Source organism: Oncorhynchus masou, chromosome 32, assembly GCF_036934945.1.
Source record: "Oncorhynchus masou masou isolate Uvic2021 chromosome 32, UVic_Omas_1.1, whole genome shotgun sequence".
NCBI lineage: Eukaryota > Metazoa > Chordata > Actinopteri > Salmoniformes > Salmonidae > Oncorhynchus > Oncorhynchus masou.
Window position 1 is genome coordinate 40,697,779 of NC_088243.1, and position 13,070 is coordinate 40,710,848.

Here is a 13,070-nt window from a genome sequence, read left to right on the forward strand (position 1 = left end):
GGGCTAGTACGATGGCCGTGAAGAGCAAAGTAGCTTTTTAAGATTTTTAATAGAGCAGCTCTACAGGGTGTAACAGGAGTACTCCTAATGCTTTAGCCAGAATGCATCGGAGGACCATTTCCTAAGTGCACATTTTCATGAGTAGTCTTGTGTCGCAGGAAATGAGCTGATCGGCTTTTATTTTTGCTAGGATGTCATGGTATGTGACAATGGATCATTGAAGAGTCAATGTACTCATTGGCTGCGTTTACACAGGTAGCCCAATTCTGATTTTTTTAGACACTTAATGGTCTTTTGCCTGATCAGATCAGCTCCTTTGACAATAATTGTGTCAGGACCCGGTTACGAACCTGGGTCTCCGGAGTGAGAAACAGTCACTTAACCAACTGAGCCACGAATAGTCAGCAGAACCCAGAAGATGAGGCAGACAGCAGTACTTAAGACGGTGTATTTAATAAAGAAAAAATCCTTAAATACAAAAAAATGGCAAATCCAAAAGGTGGTAGGAAAAGCACAAAAAGGCCTCAAAAGAAACTCACAAAAAATAAACAAAAACAAAAAACAGAATACCACAAGAGCGTCACCCGGAATCGACAAGAGTACACAGAACACTAGGGCAGGGTGCTAACATACAAACACAGAGCACAGAACTGAGGGAAACTAAGGGTTTAAATACAATTAGAGGAAACGAGGCACAGGTGCAAATAATTAATGGGGATCAAGGGAAAAACATAAGGACAAAAAGCACAATGGGGGCATCTACTGACCAAAACCCGGAACAACCCTGGCCAAATCCTGACAGAATCCCCCCCCTAGGAACGGCTCCTGACGTTCCTACCAGCTCTCTCAGGGTGTAGGACCCTGAACTGACGAATGAGGTCAGGGTCCAGGATGTCTTTGGCAGGAACCCAGGAGCGCTCCTCAGGACCGTAGCCTTCCCAGTCCACCAGATACTGCCAGGACCGCTGCACCCGGCGGGAATCCAGTATCCGGTGGACGGTATAAGCCGGCTGGCCTCCAATGACACGAGGCGGAGGGGGAGGTCTGTCTGCCGGGACAAGGGGAGAAAAAAACAACAGGTTTTAACAATGAAACGTGAAATGTGGGATTAATCTTAAGGGATCTGGGTAAGTGTAGGCGATAAGAAACTGGGTTAACTCTCCTGGCAACCTTGAAGGGACCGATGTATTTTTGGGACAGCTTGCGAGACTCCACCCGTAGAGGTAAGTCTCTTGTGGAGAGCCAGACTCTCTGGCCGGGCGCAGGGTAGGCCCGGGACGGCGACGTCTGTTGGCTTGTTGTTGATACCTCTGTGAGGAACGCATAAGATTAAGACGGGTCTTCCTCCACATAAGCCGACAGCGTCTGACGAACTTCAAGGCTGAAGGCACTCTGACTTCTGCCTCCTGGTCCGGGAACAATGGAGGAGCATAGCCAAACTGACACTCGTGCGGGGACATACCAGTGGAGGAGGAGCGCAAGGTGTTGTGCGCGTATTCGGCCCAAACAATAAAGGATGACCATGTGGACGGGTTGTCACGAGTCATACATCGGAGGGTGGTTTCCAGCTCTTGATTCATCCTCTCTGTTTGGCCGTTGGACTCCGGATGGTACCCTGAAGATAGACTGGCAGAAGCCCCCATGAGTTGGCAGAAGGCCTTCCAAAACCTTGAGGCGAACTGGGGACCTCTGTCAGAAACCACATCTTGAGGAATGCCGAAGACTCGGAACACATGATTAATTACCAACTCAGCCGTTTCCTTGGCAGAAGGTAACTTAGTCAGAGGGACGAACCTGGCCGCCTTTGAAAACCTGTCGATTATGACTAGGATAGTAGTATTGCCATGGGATGGAGGAAGTCCAGTAATAAAGTCCAATGAGATATGGGACCAGGGTCTGTGGGGAACAGGTAAAGGGTGAAGGAGTCCTTGAGGGCGGAGGTGAGAAGATTTGCCCTGGCAGCACACGGGGCAGGCATTGACGAAAGTGGCAACGTCTTCTCTTATGGTAGGCCACCAGAACTTACGCTGGATGAACTCCAAGGTGCGACCTACGCCCGGATGACAGGTGAGGCGAGAGGAGTGCCCCCACAGAAGGACCTGAGTCCTCACTGCCTTGGGGACAAACAACCGATTGGCAGGGCCTCCTTTAGGGTCCGGTTCGCTAGCTTGAGCACGTCTCACGGTATCCTCAACTTGCCACGAGATCGGAGCCACAATCTTAGCAGCAGGAAGGACAGGCATGTCCGTGTCATCTCGAATGGCAGGAGCGTAGACTCGGGACAGGGCATCCGGTTTGAGATTCTTCGACCCGGGCCGATAGGTGAGGATAAACTGGAATCGATTGAAGAAAAGAGACCATCTAGCTTGTCTAGAGTTCAACCGCTTCGCCTGCTGGATATACTCCAGATTTTTGTGGTCCGTAAGCACTTGAAACGGGTGAGAAGCCCCCTCGAGCCAGTGTCTCCATTCCTTCAATGCCATCTTAACCGCTAGGAGTTCACGATCCCCCACATCGTAGTTCCTCTCAGTCGGGGTAAGCCGGTGTGAGAAGAAAGCGCACGGATGAAGCTTCTTGTCTTCACCCCTCTGAGACAGGACAGCTCCAACACCAACCTCTGATGCGTCTACCTCCACCACAAATGGTTCATCCGTAGTCGGTAGTATCAGGATGGGAGCAGAGAGGACGCGCTGCTTGAGTCCTTGGAAGGCCGTCTCAGCTTCTCTTCCCCACAAAAACCTTGCATTGCCACCTTTGGTTAAAGCTGAGAGAGGAGCTGCCACCAAACTGAAGTTCTTGATGAACTTGCGGTAAAAGTTTGTGAAGCCCAGGAAACGCTGAACATCCTTAACGGATTTGGGGGTGGGCCAATCCGCTACCGCCCTACCTTCCTAGGGTCCATTTGGACTCGACCGGGTTCCACTACAAATCCCAGGAATTGTACTCGGGATGAATGGAATTCACATTTTTCCGGCTTAACGTACAGATGGCTGTCTAGGAGGCGTTTGAGTACTTGTCTGACATGCTTAGTGTGTTCTTGAAGGGAGCTCGAAAAGATGAGGATGTCATCCAAGTAAACGAACACAAATATGTTAAGCATATCCCTAAGCACATCGTTTATGAGCGCTTGGAACACCGCTGGGGCGTTGGTCAGGCCGAAGGGCATCACCAAGTATTCATAGTGACCAGTAGGCGTGTTGAAAGCGGTCTTCCACTCGTCACCAGGTCTGATCCGCACAAGATGGTATGCGTTCCGCAGGTCAAGCTTAGTGAAAACAACTGCTTCCTGGAGCAGCTCGAAGGCTGTGGCCATAAGGGGTAGCGGGTAACGGTTACGGACCGGTTATGGCATTGAGTCCCCGGTAGTTGATGCAAGGACGTAATCCACCGTCTTTCTTGGCCACAAAGAAAAACCCTGCTCCCGCCGGGGAGGTGGATGGACGCATGAGGCCTGCTTCCAGAGTGTCCTTGATGTAGGTATCCATAGCAGCTCGTTCGGGTGGAGATAGGGAAAAGATCCGACCCCTGGGGGGGCAAGTGCCCGGAAACAGGTCGATGGGGCAATCGTAAGGTCTATGGGGTGGTAGCATGGTGGCCCTCTGTTTGCTAAACACCAGTTTGAGGTCATGGTAACACTCGGGAACTCGGGTCAGGTCGATGGATTCTAAAGACTCGGGAGTAGAACTCGGGGAACTCTGGAAAATACAAGTAGCTTGGCACGTAGGACCCCACTGCTTGATAGTGCCCACAGACCAGTCGATGTGAGGGTTATGGCTGTGAAGCCAGGGGTATCCAAGGACGAGAGGGAACTCGGAACAGGAGATCAAATGAAAGTTCATCAATTCCTGGTGTTGTGAAACTGAAAGTCGCAAGGAGGTAGTGACATGAGTGACAAGTCCAGATCCCAAAGGGCTTCCATCCAATGTAGTAACCCTCATGGGGTCACTTAGAGGTTCAGAGGGAACGCCATTCTCCTTTGCCCAGACACCATCCATGAAGTTACCTGCGGCTCCAGAGTCTACCAAGGCTTGAAGGTGAAGCTTGTGTTTGTCCCAGGAGAGGGTGACTGGAATGAGCAGACGGGAGTTGGACGGATGGGAGGAGGTTATGTTTCCCGTTACAGTTCCCCCCGGTCTGTACGGGACAGAGCGTTTCCCTGGAGCCCGGGACACGTGGAACGGAAATGGCCCGGTTTGCCGCAATATAGACAGCGTCGCTCCCTCATCCGGCGGTCTCTCTCAGCCTGGGAGATGCGTCCAATCTGCATGGGTTCCGGTGGAGCCAGCGATGATAAAGGTGGGGACTCGGAGCTGGGACTGATAGGGGCTAGAGGTCTACGGTTGAGTTCTCTCTCTCTCAGACGCTGGTCAATGCGTGAGGCCAACTTGATCAGGGACTCGAGATTGTCCGGTGGTTCCCGAGTGGCCAGTTCATCTTGGATAGTGTCGGAAAGGCCTTTCAGAAAGCACACCGTGAGCGCCTCGTTGTTCCAGCCACTCGCTGCTGCCACCGTGCGGAACTGGATGGCATAGTCCGTCACGCTGCGCCAACCTTGATGGAGAGTCAGGAGCTGTTTGGCTGAGTCAGAACCACTGCTTGGGCCTTGAAACACTCGTTTGAATTCCTCAGCAAAGGCAGAGTAGCTGGCACAGCAGGAACTATGGGCATCCCACACAGCAGTAGCCCAGGCCAGGGCTTTTTCCGACAGCAGGGTGATGATATATGCGATCTTAGACCGGTCGGTGGGAAACGACGAGGGTTGCAGCTCAAAGGAGGGAGAACATTGAGTGAGAAACCCTTTACAAGCACTTGGATCACCTGAGAACCGTTGGGGAGGTGGAAGACGAGGTTCAGCCAGGGGGTTAACTGCCATGGGTACGTGAACCTGAGGTACTGGGACGGGAACTGTTGCCGGGGTAAGTCGATCAGATATTTGCTTAATGGAAGTCAGCATCTCCGACAGAAGATGAGAATGTCTAGCCATTAAGGCCTCTTGCTGAACCAGGGCGGCTTCGTGGCGTTGGACAGTCTCCTGGTGGTGGGACAGCGTGGCAAAAAGGTCCTGGGAACTGGCTGCCTCTGGGTTCATTTTTGGCTCTGTGTTTCTGTCAGGACCCGGTTACGAACCTGGGTCTCCGGAGTGAGAAACAGTCACTTAACCAACTGAGCCACGAATAGTCAGCAGAACCCAGAAGATGAGGCAGACACAGCAGTACTTAAGACGGTGTATTTAATAAAGAAAAATCCTTAAATACAAAAAAATGGCAAATCCAAAAGGTGGTAGGAAAAGCACAAAAAGGCCTCAAAAGAAACTCACAAAAAATAAACAAAAACAAAAAACAGAATACCACAAGAGCGTCACCCGGAATCGACAAGAGTACACAGAACACTAGGGCAGGGTGCTAACATACAAACACAGAGCTCAGAACTGAGGGAAACTAAGGGTTTAAATACAATTAGAGGAAACGAGGCACAGGTGCAAATAATTAATGGGGATCAAGGGAAAAACATAAGGACAAAAAGCACAATGGGGGCATCTACTGACCAAAACCCGGAACAACCCTGGCCAAATCCTGACAAATTGGGCAAAAGATAAGAATTGGGCTGCCTGTGTAAATACAGCATAGTGTCAATAGTGGAACTTTTCTACACTTTGTTGAGGATAAAGCGCATGATGATATATCAAGATGTCACAGGTGTGATGAATGCCCTCATTTATTATTATTATTGCGTATTTGCTGCTAATTTAGTGTTTGTTAGTTGATTGATTAATTGAGACCTGTGGTTACTTCCATTTTTCCTTCTTATGTTTGAGGTGTGGCCACCCAGGGAAAGGTGCAGGTAAGAGGGAAGGGGTGGCAGACTGTTTTTTTTTCTTTTCTTTTTTTTCTCAATCTCTGGAGAGACCTGAAAGTAGCTGCGCAGCAATGCTCCTCATCCAACCTGACAGAGTTTGAGAGGATCTGCAGAGAAGAATGAGAGAATCTCCCCAAATACAGGTGTGCCAAGCTTGCAGTGTCATACCCAAGAAGACTCGACGCTGTAATTGCTGCCAAATATGCTTCAACAAAGTACTGAGTAAAGGGTCTGAATGCCTATGTACATGTGACTATTTAATCCATTTTAAAACAAGGCTGTAACCTAACAATATATGTGTCAAGTCTGAATACTTTCACAGGGCCTAGTGGAAGTCTACACAGCCCTTGCACAGTCTTCACATTTTACTGCCTCAAAATAAAAATGGATGAATTAGATTTTTCCCTTGTACACAACCTACTCCACATTTTCAAAGTGAAAGAAAAATTTGAGAAACTTTTCCTAATTAAAAGTAAAAAAGAAAGATGCCAATGTCTTCACACCCCAGAGCTAATATTTGGTGGACACACCTTTGGCAGCCATTTCAGCTGTGAATAATTTTGAATAAGATTCTACCAACTTTGCACAACTCTTAGAGCAACTTAAGAAGAGTTTAATTCCAAAACGCTTTATATCATTTTTTAGAAATGTTGTTAAATTAGCTTCTTTTTTGTTTAAAGAAATTATGAAAGAGATTTTTTTTTTTACTATTTTCTACATTTATAGAATAATAGTGTAGACATCAAAACTATGAAATAACACATGGAACCATGTAGTAACCAAAATAGTGGTAAACAAATCAAAATATTTTATATTTGAGATTCTTCAAAGTAGCCACCCTTTGCCTTGATGACAGCTTTGCACACTCTTCACTATTATTCTACAACGTAGAAAATAGTAAAAATGAAGAAAAACCCTTGAATGAATAGGTGTGTCCAAACTTTTGACTGGTACTGTAAGTATTCACATCCCTGAGTCAATACTTTGTAAAAGCAACTTTGGCAGCAATTAAAGCTGTGAGTCTTTCTGGGTAATTCTAAGAGCTTTCCACACCTTGATTGCGCAGCATTTGCCCATTATTCCTATACAGAATTCTTCAAGCTCTGTCAAATTGGTTGTTGATCATTGCTAGACAACCATTTTCAGGTCTTGGCATAGAGACTTTCAAGTAGATTTAAGTCAAACTGTAACTCGGCCACTCAGGAACATTCACTGTATTCTTCTTCCAATGTAATTTTGGCCTTGTTTTAGGTTATTGTCCTGCTGAACAGTGAATGCATCTCCCAGTGTCTGGTGGACAGCAGACTGAACCAGATTTTCATCTAGAATTTTGCCTGTTCTTAGCACCATTGTTTTGTTTTTATCCTGAAAAACACCCCAGTCCTTAACGATTACAAGCAAACCCTTAACATGATCCAGCCACCACTATGCTTGAAAATATGGAGCGTGGTACTCAGTAATGTTGTATTTTGATTTTCCCCAAACATAACACATTGTATTCTGTAGAGGTTTCCTTCTTTTCCATCTGTCAAGTATTGTGAAGTAACTACAATGTTGTTTTCTCCTATCACAGCCATTAAACTCTGTTTTCAAGTCACCATTGGCCTCATGGTGAAATCCCTGAGTTGTTTCCTTCCACTCCAGCAACTGAGTTAGGAAGGACTCCTGTATCTTTGTTGTGACTGGATGTATTGATACACCATCCAAAGTGTAATAACTTCCCCCGGCTATGGAGAGAGCAGGGATCGTGAGAGGCGGACCCTCTGCTGTTCTCTCCCTCCCTCCGCTGAAACTAATGCTGTGTTCAAAACAACTGGGATCACTGACATCATGATTTGACAATAAAAAAAATAAAAAAAGAGTTCACAGTTGTCTTGAAAGCACCATGACCATCAGATGCAGGTACCATACACAGGAGATTGGTGGCACCTTAATTGGGGAGGATGGGCTCGTGGTAATGGTTGTAGCAGAATTAGTGGAATGGTATCAAATACATGGTTTCCATGTGTTTGATGCCATTCCATTTGCTACGTTCCAGCTATTATTATGAGCCGTCCTCCCCTCAGAAGCTTCCACTGGTCCAGTCCAGTAAAATAAAAAAGCAAATTATTTCAATTTATGCTCCGCAGTGCCTGGCAAGTGCTACACCAACTGAATAATTTTATTTTTAATCAATGCTCAAGTTTTTTTATATAATGGTCTGAGAAGTACAATATTAGCAGGCCAGCCATATAGTCAATATGCTGTGTATTAGGCCTACTGCCCAAACCTCCTTTGTACAGAACTGTTTTAATTAGGTCCCGACTGGCACTGTGGTTTGAATCCAGGCTGCATCACATCCGGACGTGATTGGGAGTCCCATAGGGTGGCACACAATTGGCCCAGCGTCGTCCGGGTTTGGCCGGGTTAGGCGTCATTGTAAACAAGAATTTGAACTGACTTGCCTAGTTAAATAAAGGTTACAAAAATAATAGATAAAGATAAATGGTGCCCACTTCACTACAGTGTTCTCCACTCTATATAATAGATGTTCATAGATCATCAAGGAACCCACCAGATACAACCCTAAATCTGTAAACAAGGGCACCCTCATAGACCCCATCCTGACCAACTGGCCCTCCAAATACACCTCCGCCGTCTTCAACCAGGATCTCAGCGATCACTGCCTCATTGCCTGTATCCGCTACGGAGCCGCAGTCAAACGACCACCCCTCATCACTGTCAAACGCTCCCTAAAACACTTCTGTGAGCAGGCCTTTCTAATCGACCTGGCCCGGGTATCCTGGAAGGACATTGACCTCATCCCGTCAGTTGAGGATGCCTGTTCATTCTTTAAAAGTAACTTCCTCACCATTTTACATAAGCATGCTCCGTTCAAAAAATGAAGAACTAAGAACAGATATAGCCCTTGGTTCACTCCAGACCTGACTGCCCTCGACCAGCACAAAAACATCCTGTGGCGGACTGCAATAGCATCGACTAGTCCCCGCGATATGCAACTGTTCAGGGAAGTCAGGAACCAATACACGCAGTCAGTCAGGAAAGCTAAGGCCAGCTTCTTCAGGCAGAAATTTGCATCCTGTAGCTCAAACTCCAAAATCTTCTGGGACACTGTGAAGTCCATGGAGAACAAGAGCACCTCCTCCCAGCTGCCCACTGCACTGAGGTTAGGTAACAGGGTCACCACCGATAAATCCATGATTATCGAAAACTTCAACAAGCATTTCTCAACGGCTGGAAAGCTGCCACAGTCATCCCCCTCTTCAAAGGGGGAGACACCCTGGACCCAAACTGTTACAGACCTATGTCCATCCTGCCCTGCCTATCTAAGGTCTTCGAAAGCCAAGTCAACAAACAGGTCACTGACCATCTCGAATCACACCGTACCTTCTCCGCTGTGCAATCTGGTTTCCGAGCCGGTCACGGGTGCACCTCAGCCACGCTCAAGGTACTAAACGATATCATAATGGCCATCGATAAAAGACAGTACTGTGCAGCCTTCTTCATCGACCTTGCCAAGGCTTTCAACTCTGTCAATCACCATATTCTTATCGGCAGACTCAGTAGCCTTGGTTTTTCTGACGACTGCCTTGCCTGGTTCACCAACTACTTTGCAGACAGAGTTCAGTGTGTCAAATCAGAGGGCATGCTGTCCGGTCCTCTGGCAGTCTCTATGGGGGTGCCACAGGGTTCAATTCTCGGGCCGACTCTTTTCTCTCTATTTATCAATGATGTTGCTCTTGCTGCAGGCAATTCCCTGATCCACCTCTACGCAGACGACACCATTCTATATACTTCCGGCCCGTCCTTGGACACTGTGCTATCTAACCTCCAAACAAGCTTCAATGCCATACAACACTCCTTCCGTGGCCTCCAACTGCTCTTAAACGCTAGTGAAACCAAATGCATGCTTTTCAACCGTTCGCTGCCTGCACCCGCACGCCTGACTAGTATCACCAGCCTGGATGGTTCCGACCTTGAATATGTGGACATCTATAAGTACCTAGGTGTCTGGCTAGACTGTAAACTCTCCTTCCAGACTCATATCAAACATCTCCAATCGAAAATCAAAGCAAGAGTCGGCTTTCTATTCCGCCATAAAGCCTCCTTCACTCACTCCGCCAAACTTACCCTAGTAAAACTGACTATCCTACCGATCCTCGACTTCGGCGACGTCATCTACAAAATAGCTTCCAACACTCTACTCAGCAAACTGGATGCAGTTTATCACAGTGCCATCCGTTTTGTCACTAAAGCACCTTATACCACCCACCACTGCGACTTGTATGCTCTAGTCGGCTGGCCCTCGCTGCATATTCGTCGCCAGACCCACTGGTTCCAGGTCATCTACAAGTCCATGCTAGGTAAAGCTCCGCCTTATCTCAGCTCACTGGTCACGTTGGCAACACCCACCCGTAGCACGCGCTCCAGCAGGTGTATCTCACTGATCATCCCTAAAGCCAACACCTCATTTGGCCGCCTTTCATTCCAGTTCTCTGCTGCCTGTGACTGGAACGAATTGCAAAAATCGCTGAAGTTGGAGACTTTTATCTCCCTCACCAACTTCAAACATCTGCTATCTGAGCAGCTAACCGATCGCTGCAGCTGTACATAGTCTTATCGGTAAATAGCCCACCCAATTTTACCTACCTCATCCCCATACTGTTTTTATTGATTTACTTTTCTGCTCTTTTGCACACCGATATCTCAACCTGTACATGACCATCTGATCATTTATCACTCCAGTGTTAATCTGCAAAATTATTCACCTACCTCCTCATGCCTTTTGCACACAATGTACATAGACTCTTTTTTTCTACTGTGTTATTGACTTGTTTATTGTTTACTCCATGTGTAACTCTGTGTTGTCTGTTCACACTGCTATGCTTTATCTTGGCCAGGTCGCAGTTTCAAATGAGAACTTGTTCTCAACTAGCCTACCTGGTTAAATAAAGGTGAAATAAAAAATAAATAAAAAAATGTAGTGTTTATTTGATGTATTGCTAAAATAAAAGGTTGAATAAAATAAGTATTTAGCTTGAGTTCTTACTGATATTTAAAAAAAAAAATCTTCAATAGTGATAAAGACTGACTTCGAAGAGACAACATTTAAATCCTCCATGCCCCACTTTGTCTGACTGCTGTTCTCTCCGGCTCCACCTCAAACCCCCGCCCGGGCCATCTAGAAGTGTGAATACCCAGCCAGCCTACAGGTAGAGGATGTTAAGTGCTTTACAGCAGAAAAAGACTTGGGACTTGGGACCAGCAGCACAATCTTGTGTAGAGGGTGTTCTAAATACTGTAATTGTAAATAGTGTGTACATTTTATTTATTTTTACTTTGTGTGTGTGTGGTTTGTGGTGTGTTCACTTATGACATAAGATCAGTGTTGGCTGCTAACTTGGCCCTTATCTTAAATATTTCACTTCTATGTTTGGAGACATTGGATCAGCATTCTTGTCACGTCTCCTGTTAGTACAATTTATGTAGGGAAGCTAATGATCCATAATGTATGACATTCCTGGGAGTGTGTAAACTTGTATTGTTTTAGTAGCGTAGCATTTTTGTTTTCTAAAGTTATGTTCTTGAAAATGTATTTACCAATTCGGTCACTTGGGTACTTTTGGGCAAATCGTGAAGGACACCTGGGTGACTTCATACTAAATATCATGTAGCTTTCTCATTCTTGAAGTTATCAGTCTTTGCATGTGCATACTGTTGCCCTCTTGTGGACACCATCTAAATGACCTCCAGCTTCCAAGCTGAATGTGTGGCTTTTCTCTTGCATTTCAAAGATGGTACAAAAACATTTTTAACAGTTGTTTTCTTTGTATTTTCTTTTACCAGATCTGTGTTATATTCTTCTACATTCATTTCACATTTCCACAAATTTCAAAGTGTTTCCTTTCAAATGGTATCAAGACTATGCATATCCTTTCTTAAATGCCTGAGCTACAGGCAGTTAGATTTAGGTATGTCATTTTAGGTGAAATTTGAAAAAAAAGGGGGGCAGATCCTTAAGAGGTTTTAAGTCTCCTCAAGTTCATGTGTTATTGGGATTTTCCTGGCTCCAGCAACACAATCCCCTCATTGACTGGTCTGCTGGTGCCATCATGGGCTGGAGCCCGTTCTGCCACACCCATTGCCTGAAGTCAGTGCAGCCTTCCCCCGGGATGTCTTCCTGGGTTTGGAAGTTGCCCCGGACCTCTCCGCCTTTCCCGCAGAGTACCTGGAACTCCGGGAGGTGTTCAGCAAGGCCCGGGCCACTTCGCTGCTGCTGCACCAACCATATGACTGCAGGATTAACCTTCTCCCAGGCACCACTCCACCCTGGGGACGACTACTCTCTGTTGGTTCTGGAGACCAAGGCTATGGAGACCTACATTGAGGACTCCCTGGCTGCAGGGTTCAACCCTCCTTCTGCCTCCCCACCCTGCGGTTCTCTTTGTGGAGAAGGACAAAACCCTGCGCCCGTTCATCAACTGCCGGGGTCTCAATGACATCATGGTGAAGAACCGCTACCCGCTACCCCTCATCTCCTCTGCCTTCGAGCCTCTCCAGGGGGCCACCGTGTTCTCCAAGCTGGCTCTACAGAATGCCTACCACCTGGTGCGGATACAGGAAGGGGACGAGTGAAAGTCTGCCTTCAACACGGCCAGCGGTCACTACGGGTATCTGGTCATGCCATTTCACCTTACCAACACTCCCGCTGTGTTCCAGGCTCTGGTTAATGATGCTCTCCATGACATGTTGAACCGGTTCTTCTTCGTCTACCTAGATGACATCCTTGTCTTCTCCCGCTCCACCCAAGAATACGTGCTCCACGTCCGACAGGTTCTCCAATGCCTCCTGGAGAACCAGCTTTTTGTAAAAGCAGATGTGTGAATTCCATCGCTTCACCATCCCCTTTCTGGGTTACATCATCGCCGCAGGGAGTGTACAGATCGATCCCGGAAAGGTGAGAGCTGTGGTGGATTGGCCTCCCCTACATCCAGGGTGCAACTGCAACATTTCCTGGTATTCAGCAACTTTTATCGCTGCTTTATCCGGGGTTACAGCATCCTGGCTCCCCCTCTGTCTGCACACCTCTCCCAAGGTTCTGTTCAAATAGTCCCCAGCTTCTGACTGGGCGTTCTGGGATCTAAAACACCACTTCACCACAGCTCCCATCTTGGTTCATCCTGACCCCATCCCACCAGTTTGTGGTGGAGGCT